We start from the raw sequence: 13383 nt of genomic DNA, 5'->3' as shown, positions 1-13383 counted from the left end.
CCTCCGCCCCCGCCCGCTTCTTCCCCATTGGCCGCTGAGTGCAGTTTGAATTTTTTTTTTTTCTGGGATGCTTGTTTTCTTGTGAAAAATACAGTTCTCCAGATCGTGTGCCAAAACCGCTGCAGCGGCCCCAGGTGAGGTGTTTAGCTGGTTTTGTGGAGGCGGGAAGGAAGAGGATAGGTGGAGCTTCTGTTCCAAAAATTTCCCCCAAAGTGCGGTTGACAGCGTACAGACGGGTGGGGTGCGTGGGGCCGCCGTCACCAACCGGGAGACGCTTCGGCGGGGCCAGGGATGTAGTATAAACGTTAATGGATGTCCAGGGTGCGCGTTTCGCCGGCCGCGGGGCCGGAGGTACTGGGGAGGCGCCGGCAGGAGCTCCAGGCGAGGATGCACCTTCCCCTGCGTGGAAAGGTAGAATTAGGGAAGGCGGGAGGGTGAAGGCGGCCCGGAAAAGATCACCTCACTACCAAGGGGGAAAAGAAAGAAGAAAAAAAAAAATAGAAGAAATGCAAATACAGGGGGAAAAGTGTTATTTCAGGAGCCACCAAGTCAGGGATCACATAAGTCTGGAAGTCGGTGTCATTTTTACTGAATTTTTTTTAAAAAAAGTTGTCTGTCTCTCATTTCCAGAGTATTTTTATGGAAGGAGAAGGCTGAAACAAAACCCAAAGAAGGAATGATTTTGAAAGTGCCTTTGACTACTGGACCTGAAAGTTAATTCTTTTGATGAAGTACGTTAAGATTTCGGATAATGTTATTTGTAAAACAGGTCTACTACATATATCCTTCGTTAATTATAAACCAACTATGTTTTACTTTATGGTGAAAAATTTTTAAGTTTATCACAATTTAAATTATTCTCCAAATCAGTTTATCTCCAGATTAGTGAAGTTGGCATATAAGCATATGGGTGTTTTGTTTTGTTTTGTTTTGTTTTGTTTGGGGGGGAGAGAGGAGGGAGTTTTATCTGTTACTCTTGTTACAATGTAGTTGACAATTTGAACCAGAATTTCAGCCCAGCCTTTAGTCTAACAGTTCCTATTCAAACCACCCCATCTATTTTGTAGTTCTTAATTCCCCCAATACTTCCTAGCCCAATTAACCAACCCCTTAAGGTAAGCCCAACCCAACGAAGCTGCTCAGACCACCATATGCCAACCTGCTTGTGCCCTTGGCAAGGAATTTTTGAGCTAAAATTGCCCCCAAATAGACTGGCTAGCCTCAGTGAATTCATCATCCCTGGAAGTGTGAGTCAAGCACTAGTCTAAGTGAGCCCTTGATTAGGGACATTGTAGAAAAGATTTGACTATCAAATGAATGTTTAGATTTGTGATTTTTAAAGTCTATTCCAGACCCTTGAGATACTATATTTCCAACATTGGAATTTCTGGATTTCTATTAACTTAAGCAATTTTCCTTGCTCATGACCATTTTCTAGAGTCGAATTGTCCAATATGGTAGCCAGAAACCATATGTGGCTATTGAGCACTTGAATGTAGTTAGTCCAAACTGAGAATTGCTGAAAGTGTGAAATATACACCAGGTTTCCAGAATTAGTATGAAAAATATGTTAAATATCTCAATAATTTTTAAAAAAATACTGATTTCAGAGAGGAAGGGAGAGGGAGAGAGAGATAGAAACATCAATAATGAGAAGGAATCATTAATCACCTGCCACCTACACGTCCCCACCCTGAGGATCAAGCCTGAAACCCAGGTATGTGCCCAGACTGGGAACCGAACCTTGACCACCTAGTTCATAGGTGGACACTCAATCATTGAGCCACACCAGCCGGGCAATAATTTCTATATCGATTACACGTTAAAATGGTCAAACTTTTGAATTATTAGGTTAAATAAAAATATTAAATTTAATTTCATCTTCGTTTTTACTATTTTTTAGGGTGGTTACTAGACAATTTTAATTTACAGATGTGACTAGCATTATATTGTTGGACATTGCTGTTCTAGAACAACACCCATGGTAACATGAAGCCCCCATCTTTGAGTTTGGTGGCTGGTAATACTGAGTAGGTGGTAACTTCTAGCTGCCATCCTAACTTCTGAAGTTAAATCAAGGCCCAAACTCAGCCATTGGAACCTTTAAAAAGAATGTTACCAACATCTAAGACCTACCATTTAATCTTTAACACAGTATTGGCTTTGAGCCCAGACCATGGAAATATGGTACAGATATGTCTAATTAAATCAGATTTGATCACAGCTTTCCACATTTTTTAAAGAGAGAGATTGGGAAGTCCAATATGTTAGGAATGACTCTGGAAAAAATGTAGACCCCAAACAAAACTTCCACAAGTAACTTTTCACTACCACGGTTCAGCAGACAGGACGGCGGTAAGAGAAGACATGAACAAATGAAAAGGTGAGTTATATTTTTGGATAGGAATACTCAACATCATAAAGATGGCAGTAAATTAATACCTTTTCAATTAAATTTATACCTTTACACTAAATTCTGATAAGATCTAGTCATCCAATTTTGTTCCATTGTTCTCTCAGTTTCTGCACTCAGAGCCAAATTATTTTAATTACTATAAATTTAGAATATGTTTTAATTTCTGGTAGCACTAATCCTCCACACCCTAACTAGACCCTTTTCAGAAATTTCCTGGCTTCTTTTGCTGGCCTTGCTTCCCCATAAGAATTTAAAATGAATTTAGCCACAAATATACCATAATCCCTATTGGCATCTACACTAATAAAAGAGAAAGATACAAATTGACCGTACCTTTGCGACACCCACCAGCCAATCAGGAGTGAGTATGCAAATTAACCCAACAAAGATGGTGGGTTAATTTGCATAAGTAGGCTACGAGTGGCCCGGGCGGGCGACAACAGGGGCATTCCACACAGCCCCAGCTGCTCTGGGCCTCTGGGCAGTGTGGGAAGGCGGAAGGGCGGCTCCTGGCTGGAGTGAAGGCAGTGCCGGCAGCCAGGGGAAGGAAGGCCCATTCTTGCACGAATCTTTGTGCATCGGGCCTCTAGCTAAAAAAATAAAGTGAAATTTTTATTTCACGCTTTATACCAGCATAAATTCCTGAAGAATTTAAGTGAAGTGTAAAAAGATTAAAATTAAGCCCTAGCCGGTTTCGCTCAGTGGATAGAGCATCAGCCTGTGGACTAAAGGTCACAGGTACGATTCTGGTCAAGGGCATGTACTTTGGTTGCAGCCTCCTCCCAGGCCGGGGCCCTGGTCAGGGCTTGTGCAGAAGGCAGCCAATTGATGTGTTTCTCTCACATCGATGTTTCTCTCTGTCTTTCCCTCTCACTTCCACTCTCCCTAAAAATCAATGGAAAAAATATCCTCGAGTGAGGATTAACAACAATAACAAAAAAATTTAAAATTAAAAAAACGAAGCCATGGACATACCAGAAGAAACCTCAGAGGATTAAAAAATATATAATCTCAGAGTGGGGAAGGTTTAAGTATGACACAAAGCATAAAATTCATAAAATGTAATATTGATAATTCGATGACATAAAAATGTTTTGCATGACAAAACCTGCCATAGTAGAGTGAAAAAAGTGAGATGGGGGTTGTGTGAGTATACTTAGTGCCGCTGAGCTGTATAGTTAAAAATATTTAAAGTGGTAAATTTTATGTTGTTATGTGTAACTAACTACAATAGTAAGTAAGTAAATAAAACCGCTAAAATATTTTAAAGGTCACCCATGTTCTAGCTAAGTGAATTTTGCACAGCATTCTGGTCCCATCCTCTGGGAGACAGACACTGGTGCAGTGGTTTGACTTCAGGCTCTGGAAGAGTCTGCTTGGGTTTGAGTCCCAGTTACCTGACGCACCGCCTGTGAAACTTGTTGCCAGTTACTCCACCTTCTAAAGTTTCTGTTTCTGTGGCTCTGTAATGAGCTGTTTACAGTTCTCCCATAGGGTTATTAAACTATTCAGTAAGATGATGTATGTGCAGTACTTAGCGTAGTACCTGGTATACGTATAATACATAGCCATTATGTATTCATAAACAATATAATTAACAGATGTCCAGTTCTTATTTTGGATTCTCAAGTAACCACAACCAGCACTATATTAACCTTGTAAATATGTTTTCTCATTTTTAAACACTGCTCTTATTACCCTTAAAAAGAACAAATTATTTTTTTGGTGGCATTTAATGAACAGAATTAATGTATTGCAAAAAATGGTCAAAATGGTACATTGTATGTCATATTTCACCACAATATTTTGAAAAGCTTAAAAAGAAAAAGGTATTTGTTGAGTTTAGGGTCATCTCTAATTATCTTAGAGAGAACCTGGTATGGATTTGTTTGTGGTCCTAATCAGTAACACACCCATACACAGACAATGGAAAATGTTTGCAATCCATACATCAAAAGGCTAATTTCCCTGATAGTGTCTATAAATACATGAGAAAAAGCAAACAAACCAATAGAAAAATAAGCAAAGGCTATGAACACGGTTTTCAGAAAAGGAAATACAAAAGGCTTCTAAAATGTGAAAACATTTATAGTTTGAGACTGTTGGGACATAAATTATATAGAGAATGCATAAATTTAAGTAAAGAGTTGCAGTTAGTGCCACTCAGATGCAAAGGTGGCATTTATCCTTCCTTGATAGTTTAACTTTTGCTTCCCTCCCTTCGATCCAAGGCTGAGTTTTCCCCAGCTTCGTTGACCAGAGAAGCAAGGAGTTTGCGTGTGTGGAAGCCATGACTACCTTTCAAGTTCAGGGTAAAATCTCTCTCATTCAAACCGTGTAATCTTTGGCTTACCGGCATCACCTTACTTTTCCCTTAGAAATCCCCCGAATCAGCCTCTTAAAGCAAGTACAGTGACCTTTCTCGACACATCTCGTCCATTCCTGTGTTTAATGCCTGTATATTAGCTAATAATCGGAGTCTCTGAAATCATCGCTTGATTCTGGTTTTTCCTTCAAGTTCTTTATTCTCTTAAAGCTTCAAGCAGAATTTATTATATGATTAATATGAAACGTCAGCGTATATGATGGAGTAAATGGTGTTAGGTTAGAACCACACATACATAATGCCTTTTATGTACTGTGGTTTTACACTTGGATTCAGTAGTTCCTTTCTACAAATTTACTTTTGGGAAATGGTCAGATATGTGACTAGAGATGTATTTACCAGCATGATCATTGTGAAGTTACATATTAGACTTTAAAAAGAAACAAAATAAATAACCGAACAACATCCCCTTAGATATAGGATTAAAGGATTGATTATGTGGTTGCAACCATTAAAACATCCAGGTAGCTTTATTTATATTAATATAAAAGTTGTCCATAATATTAAACCAGGTATAGAACAATATTTATGGTATGACCCCATTTTTTGTAAAAAAAAAATTAAAAAATTTAAAATTCACATGTGTGTGCTTCGATTCCTGAGAGTAGAATTATGAAGAGACTTTCATTTTCTTTATTTACGTATTGGTTGTATATTTTAATAATGGATTTTAACAGGGAAAAGCCATAAAGATATTTCAAATTTAAAAATAATTACCCTTAAAATTCTTGAATGGAGACCAAGTTTCTCTTCGTAGTCTCTCTTCTCAGATATTAGCACAGAACAAGGCATTTCCATAATTAATTTTCCTTCCTAAACTGAATTTTTCTGTCTATTTAGTTTCAGATATCATTAAATCCCTACATGAATTATGAGGAGTGTTGTGTGTTTTGGTATATGGTTTTGCTTCCAGGGCACATAAATTAAGGGCATAAATATCATCCCATTAACTCAGGGCTATCTTAACAAGCCATGGAAAATTGAGCCTATTCCATCTTTTTGCCACATGGGATCCTGGTGGTAACATTATCCCAAACCTCACATTCCTTGATCTTTGGCATTTGGCACACCAGGATTCTGCCTGGAATTCAACGGCTCAACTCCCTGCCCGTAGTTTAGTTACTTAGGGCATAGTGCTGAGGAGATCGTTTTAAATTTCAAGTTAGCAGGCCGGTCTGGAGCTGTCACTCTCCGTGGGCCGGGCCTGGGCGAACTGTAGAAGCTCAGAATACGGAGGATGGGAGATCACTGCATCCACTTTCATTTTGCAAATGAGAAAATTCTAATCCTTGATTTCCTGTAAAGTGAGGAAGTTAAGCAAGGTGATTTATAGGTTCCTTTTGGCTTCCAATCCTGTGATTTGTTTCCTAGTCAAGATCACGCAGTCCATCCCTATGGATCAGGTTTTTTTCCAGGGGAAGCTAGATTACTGATTTTTGGCCGAAAATTGCGTACTCACAGGAGTCAGAGGAAGATGACAGTACAATAGTGTAGGCTGAAGAGTGAACTTTTATGATCTCCCTAGAAAAAAAAGCATGTGAAAGTATAACTTCATGGTTGCTCAGTGGGACTAAACACTGCTTCATTGTTGCATGAAGACTCATGGAGTCCCTGCTACGGGCCAGGCTCGCTGTCTTCAACATGACAGACAGGAGCCCTACCCCGTGGAGTTCCCGGCTGTTGGAGGAGATGGACAGGGAATCACAGCCATAGTTATTTAGTGGGATTTAGGTGCGTGTCCTGAAGGATCAGTGCTATGAAGGGACCTCAGAGCCTCTGCTCTGTGCTCCTACAAAGGTGTCCAGCGGAGGGCGCCGGCACGGGCGGGAATCCAAGCTCTCCCCAGGCCAGCCATGTTTATCCAAAAGAAACAAGTCTTTAAAAATCCACCCCCCACGCAGTGCCTTCTGCGGCTTTCTGAAAGTCCCCTGTGTTGTAGCGGTTGCTCCGTAGTGGATGCTATAAGGGTTTGGAACAGGGGCCTCATCTAGTGATGGGGGCTCGCAAGTCCCTCCTGAGGCAATAACCTTTGAGATGAGACATGGAGGCTGAGCAGGAGTTAAGCAGCTGAAGGCAGGAGGGGAAGAAGAGTGATCCAAGCAGAGCACCGTCCAAGGCCCCAAGTCAGGGAAGGACTTGGGGGAAGTGAAAGAAGGTGCTTATGGCTGGGATGCCATGAACCAAGGGCAGCAGGCACGGGTGCTGTGAATGGAGTGCTGGGAAAGTCCGGATGGCGATGGGCTCTTTAAGCCATGTTAGGAATTTCGGACTTGACTTCAAGAGCAGTGGGAAGCCATCGGATGAGTGAAGAGAGTGACTTGAGCAGTTTCCATTAAACTTGCTTATTTCCTCATTGTGTCTTATTCTAGTCAAAACCCTTAGTACTGCATTGGGATCGTTCCCATAAGATGCGGGAACGAAAGTGCAGGCTGGCACCGTTATTCTTCACACACATAGACAATATAAAAATGTTTTAAAGCTCTGGGCACATGGTTTTTCAGTAAGTGAGGGGGACGTGAAGTCCTGGGACCATCAGAACAGATACTGGTCACAAGTGATATATTTCAGGTTTTGAAGGAGGGCCCACGCAAGCACCATGGCTGGGTGTCGGTCTGCTGAACTGGTGGGTGGAACAAGCCCTTCTCACCCCTTCTGCTCCACCCTGCCCTTGTTTAGCTTGCAATCTATTTTCATTGCCATAATGAGCCCATTGCTTGTCATTTAGAAGCTCGCCCATGTTTTGTCCTTTGCCAATACAATTGGTGTGTATCTTCTAAGCATATGAACAGCTTAGGGGTGAATACTGAATCATTTTCTTCAAAAATAGCTCAGCATTTTAATCTTCATTTTACTGAGCAGCTGGAATTCACTGTTTATTAATACTTTGGCCAAAGGATTAACTATTTACTTGGTTTTGGAAAGAGATGTCAGAAAGAGAGATAATAAAAATGAACCCACAGGGACTTTTTTTAAAAAATTATTTAATTATTTTAAAATATATATCTTTATTGAGTTCAGAGAGGAAGGGCGAGGGAGAGAGAGATAGAAACACCGGGGATGGAGCCCACAACTCAGGCATGTGCCCTGACGGAATCAAACCATGACCTCCTGGTTCATAGGTCAACACTCAACCATTGAGCCATGCTGGCTGGGCTTGTGTTGTTTTAATTGAAGATTAGTAAAAGAGAGACCTCTGCTGGCTACACTGGTATAATGCCCTAGAGTTGGTCTGTCACCCACCAAGAAGCCCTCTTTGAAGCTTTTACAGGTAGGTGTTAGAACACCCATGGCTTGCTGTTTGTTCATTTCCTCAGCTATTAACTCAGGTTCTTTGAATCTAATCCAAGTGACCTGTGATTCCAAGCCCCAATCACAGTAGTTTCTGTCTTTAGGAAAAGTCTTAGTTTTTTATATTTCTAAAAAATTATAGCGTTATTTTTTAAAAATATTTTCGATTTCAGAGAGGAAGGAAGAGGGAGAGAGAGATAGAAACATCAATGAGGAGAGAGAATCATTGACAGGCTGCCTCCTGCACACCCCCTCACTGGGGATAGAGCCTGGAACCCCAGCCCTTACAGGGAATCGAACTGTGACCTCCTGGTTTATAAGTCGACACTCAACCCTTTGAGCCATGCCTGCTGGACTAAAAAATTATAGCTTTAAATATCAGCCCCGAGACAAACCCAGACCTGAAATAACTCCTGAATTTTATCTTCTCTGTTTCCTTTCTTCAGCCCTTAACCTCCCTTCCTCCTCTCCACCAGTAAAACAAATAAAATAAATCTTCACTTAAAGAGAGTACTGCTAAAACTGTGGTACATCTACACAATGGAATACTATGCTGCTGTAAAAAGGAAGGTACTCCTACCATTTGCAACAGCATGGATGGACCTGGAGTGCATCATGCTAAGCGAAATAAGCCAGTCAGACAAAGATAAATATCACATGATCTCACTCATTTGTGGAATATAATGAACAACATAAACGGATGAACAAAAACAGATCCAGAGACAGAGAAGCATTGATCAGTCTGTCAAACCTCAGAGGGAAGGCAGGGACGGTGGGGGTAAGAGGGAGAGATCAACCAAAGGACTTGTATGCATGCATATAAGCCTAACCAATGGACACAGACACCAGGAGGATGAGGGCATGAGTGGAGGTGGGGGGGGGGCCAATGGGGGGATAAGGACACATATGTAATACCTTAACCAATAAAAAAATAATTTAAAAAAGAGAATACTGCTGATGGAAGGTGAAAAGGGGGGAACTTACCTGTTTTATCTCTAACATACCCTCAGCTAAATACCCAGGCTCGGGGCCCAGGGTTGGGGTTAGATACCTGAGGAGAGCTGTGAATCCCATTAATGTCTTCTGATGGATGTGTTCAGCCATGGGGATGAGGAGGCAACACGTGAAGGAGAGTGGGTGAATGGGAGACCCAACAAGTGAGAATGTGAAGGTGGCTATGTAGTGGGAGAAAGGGAAGGTCTCCCTGAGACCTTTCATTTGTTAACAGTGATGGTTAACAAACCATCATTGGCCAGTTGCCTGCCACCTTCCACCCCAAACTATGGGCTAGGCTGTGGGCCAAGCACTTTACGTACCTTTATTTTGTTTCTTGCTTTTCCTCTCACTTCATAATCTTAAGAACATCTTTCTCTGGAAAGTATTTAATATGTGTAAAAATAATAGTTATGTGTATGCTCACTATTTTATTATGTTTTTACTCTGGAATATGCTGCAACTCCTTCTCATGAGAAGAGGCCTTCCCCAGGCTCCCCAGAGTAAGTCCTAAATGTGCTTCTACAATAACACTTCCTGTGCTCTGCGGCGGAGCAGGCAAGAGGCCGCTTTGGCTTGGCAGGTTGTTTCCACACAGTGGCTCCCACGTCCTGTCTTCCCGTGTCTCACTCCTCTTACACCTTAAATATCCATTCTCCTCCTCTCAGCAGCCTCTTCCAGACTGGCCAACGCATGAGGAATTAGTATCCAGGGATGATCATTTTAATGCTGTTAAGGGACCACCAACCTCTCCTTTAAGGAAGAGGAGGTCCAGGGAGGTCAGGTGCCTAAGGCTATCCATCTAGTGGGCAGCTCCCCGATTCTTGATGTAACACTTCCTGTATGACACCCACGCTGTCCTTGGTCTGCATTGTGCAACAGATGGTTTTCCTTATACTTTCTGCTCCTCTTCTCCAGTTGCCTGCCACTCCTTTTCTAAGCCTTCCACCCCAAACTGCGGCACACAGGCAACCGGGGCCCATTAGGGCGCCCCCAGGAGCTTCTCTGACCAGTCCAGGCAGCTTTTCCTCCCTCTCCTAAACTTACTGATTCTGTTTGGGCCTTGTTAGGGCACTAATAAATCACTTGACTCACACATTTACCAAAAGTTGCCCATAGACGTCTATCTTCTGAACTGCCTATTAATCTTGACATTTCTATACTGCTGATTCTGTTATTTTTTGTGTACACTTTTGTACGGCGCGGCTATAAGGTTAAGCCTCGGACGGACCTGTTGGCAAAGCCACAAACAAGTCCCAGCTTAGAGGGCACAGTCCTCTTAGCATAATTAGGCTTGACCTTATGACCTTCCTAGATCTTACCTGGGTAGCTAATGGGCTGTGGGAGGTGCAGCAAGTGCTGCCAAAGCAAGTGAAACTCACAACAACACTGTAACTATGGTGACCACTACCTTGTTTACCTCTGGCTATAAAATAAAGGCTCAGCTTGCCTCTGGATCTAGCTGTGGCCTCAGCCAGACACAGGAAGATCCACGACCCAGCTTATTCTCTTTGTCTGTCATTTCTTCATCCTTCACCGCCCTACCTCAGGCTTGCGGAACCCTTGGCTGAGCTGGCTTAGCACACACCTTACATTTGTATATGTCAGAAGTTGCCTTATACATATTGAACTCTCCCTGCTCCCCCAGCATAATACAGTGCCTTTTACAAAAAATACAGTACCTCTTACACTCTTAATCCCAAAGAATAAATCTTTAACTCTGGGGATTTTAAGCACTGTGGCAAGCTGATTATATAGATATTAGAGGCCAGGTGCACGAAATTTGTGCACTGGGTTGGGGGTGGAATCCCTCAGGCTGGCCTGCGCCCTTTCACAATCTGGGACCCCTTGGGGGATGTCCGCCTGCCAGCTTAGGCCCAATCTTCCCGGGGATCCGGCCTAAGCCGGCAGTCAGACAGCCCTCTCGCAGTCTGGGGCTCTTGCAGTCTGGGACTCCTTGCTCCTTACCGTCCACCTGCAGCGGAGGCGGCAGGAGAGGTTCCCGCCACTGCCGCTGCGCTCTCCAGCTGTGAGTCTGGCTTCTGGCTGAGTGGTGCTCCCCCTGTGGGAGCGCACTGAACACCAGGGGGCAGCTCCTGTGTTGAGCGTCTACCCCCTGGTGGTCAGTGTTCATCATAGTGACCGATCGTTCTGCTGGTTGTTCCCTCGTTCAGTTGATTTGCATATTAGGGTTTTATTATATAGGATTCTAAAACAGGGTGTCCTTTCAAGAGTTTCCAATTATACCCTAGTTTCTAATATGATGCCCTGAGTATACTGTTAAGATTAAGTAAAGTTTTGTAAAAGATAAACTGCCCTACTTCAGAATGAATTCATTAGTGGATCTGGCAATTATTAAGGAGTGCTCATGAAATATGCTGGCCCGTGTTAGGCCCTGAAGGCATTTGCTAACAAGTTTGACATCTGCCTGTCTGTCTTTTTCTGGCTGCCTAGAAGGTGGGTAAGATGGATGCAACCTGAGGAGGCATCCTTTGTTCCGAGGACAGAAGGTGCATTGTGGAGCAGAAAGATACAGGAACTATAGGCGATGCCACACCAGCTCTGCATCGCTTATCTCCAGAGTTCCTTTACAGAAAAGAAAACTAAACTTTTATCTTGTTCAAGCCGCTCTTATTTCTGGGCTCTGTTACTAGCTGCCAAATGCAAATCTTAACTGATAGAGAAGTCCTTGTGGATTTTTGAGCAAGGCACCGATTCTGATTGGTAGCTCTGCAAGCGACAGATTCCGGGAGTGGGTGTTCCGGGGCAGACAAAGAGATGGAAGTTGGCTTGGCAGGTGGGGACAGATAGGGCTGGGAGACTCTGAATGGGGAGAATACACATCTTGCCCAGGGTCATTGAGTTGGGGTTTTTTCCCAGGACACCTCTGCTAACCTCCTATTATACAGTGGTTACTTAAATATGTAGTTATTGAGTAATTTGCATTCTGCTATTGTCAAGTGGCCTGAAAGCTAGGGAAATTGAGGAGATGGATACTCTTTGTCTCTTAAAAAAGAAGCAGGCAAAAGCTGGAATACGGAAAGAGTATCAGTGTTACCGTAAAGTGGTTATTATGTGTTCTGAACTCCTGCAGACATTTTCAAGGAAAGGAACTTTTGTTACGCGCATGATCGTCTAATCAAGATACATTTGAAATGTATCCTTTACTGGATAGCAACTGTAAATAATATTTTAAAAATATGTCTTGGGGGCAGAACGGGGGTGGGGATTGCATTTGGCCTCGGCGCAAGAGGATTGTGCACCCAGGGCTGCCAGGAAATTCCCTCCAACTTCGGAGGCTGCCCTTATTTACCTCGGGCTTACAGAGGGAGAAACTGAGGCGCACAGCACATCCGAGTGTTGCCCGGAGGCGGAGCAGCGGAATCCCAGGCCCCGGCACGGGAGAAGCAGGACCCCTGAGCTGAATGTCCTTGCGTGGGGCGGGAGCTGGTCATTCTCTTGCGCCTTAGTTCATTTATTTTCATTGATTCATTCATTCATTCAGCATCTGTGGAACACGGACCTGGTTCCTGGTTGCCTGGGGAACCACTGGCAAGGAGGCAAGGAGACAAGTTCCCCGCCACCCTCACCGGGCTCAGTCCGCTGAGGCTGCGGGAATGTGCAGCCCCTTGGCTGCTTCTAATTGTGGTAATTTAATGTAATAACCCTGATTAGGCCCCTACCGAGTGCCACACCCTGTGCTAACCACTTTATCAAGACGACTCGAAAGGCAGAGCTGTCCCATTTTACAGATGAGGAAACCGAGGCTCCACAGGGCAGAAGTCCGTGGCTGGCTTGTGCTGGCGGCAGGATTCCAGGCCAGGCGCCAGTTAGTGCAGTGATTTCCATTTGTCCACCTAAGAAGGGGGTCCAGTGAGAGGACCCCTGCGTGACTAGCTGGGGCCCCCAAGAGGTTGGGGGTGGGTCCTTCAAGACCTCTGTGGCCCAAGTCCCCTGGGCCACTGCCTCTGGCTTGGAAGGCAGGAGGAGGCAGGTGAAGCCCCTCATTCTGGGACTGGGGGGCTTGTTGGCTGGGACTGTCTTGTCTCTGGGAGGATGGAGGACCCAGCTCACAGGCCAGCTGGCTAGGCTCTCCTTACTCCCTCCAGGGCAGCCTGGCTGCTTGGTCTCTTCCCTGCTTCCGATGCACTGCGCTGTTTCCATCTCGGGAACTTGGTCCCTGCTGTGCCCCCCAGCTAAGCATTCTTCCACTTCCTCTTTCAGGTCTCAGCTTACCTGTCCTTCCTCAGGAGGGCCCTCCCTGATGTCCACCCAAGAATGGTTCCCTTTTTTACCCCCC

At 43.8% G+C, this 13383-nt stretch overlaps 1 long non-coding RNA gene across 2 annotated transcripts in view; it reads left to right on the top strand.

The window, feature by feature from the left end:
* Positions 1-1734: 1734 nt before the first annotated feature.
* LOC106726195 overlaps positions 1735-13383 on the top strand; it is an 18481-nt gene continuing 6832 nt past the window's right edge. The window contains exon 1 of one of the 2 annotated variants that reach the window (XR_001362213.1): positions 1735-2383. This is a non-coding gene — a long non-coding RNA (uncharacterized LOC106726195). Of the gene's footprint in view, positions 2384-9841; positions 9853-13383 lie in introns of those variants that run through there. The other variant, XR_001362214.1, reaches the window with a different exon arrangement.

The sequence above is a fragment of the Myotis brandtii genome, unplaced genomic scaffold (genome assembly GCF_000412655.1).
Source record: "Myotis brandtii unplaced genomic scaffold, ASM41265v1 scaffold237, whole genome shotgun sequence".
NCBI lineage: Eukaryota > Metazoa > Chordata > Mammalia > Chiroptera > Vespertilionidae > Myotis > Myotis brandtii.
The sequence above is the reverse complement of the archived record's forward strand: the minus strand, read 5'-3'. Positions and strand labels throughout refer to the sequence as shown.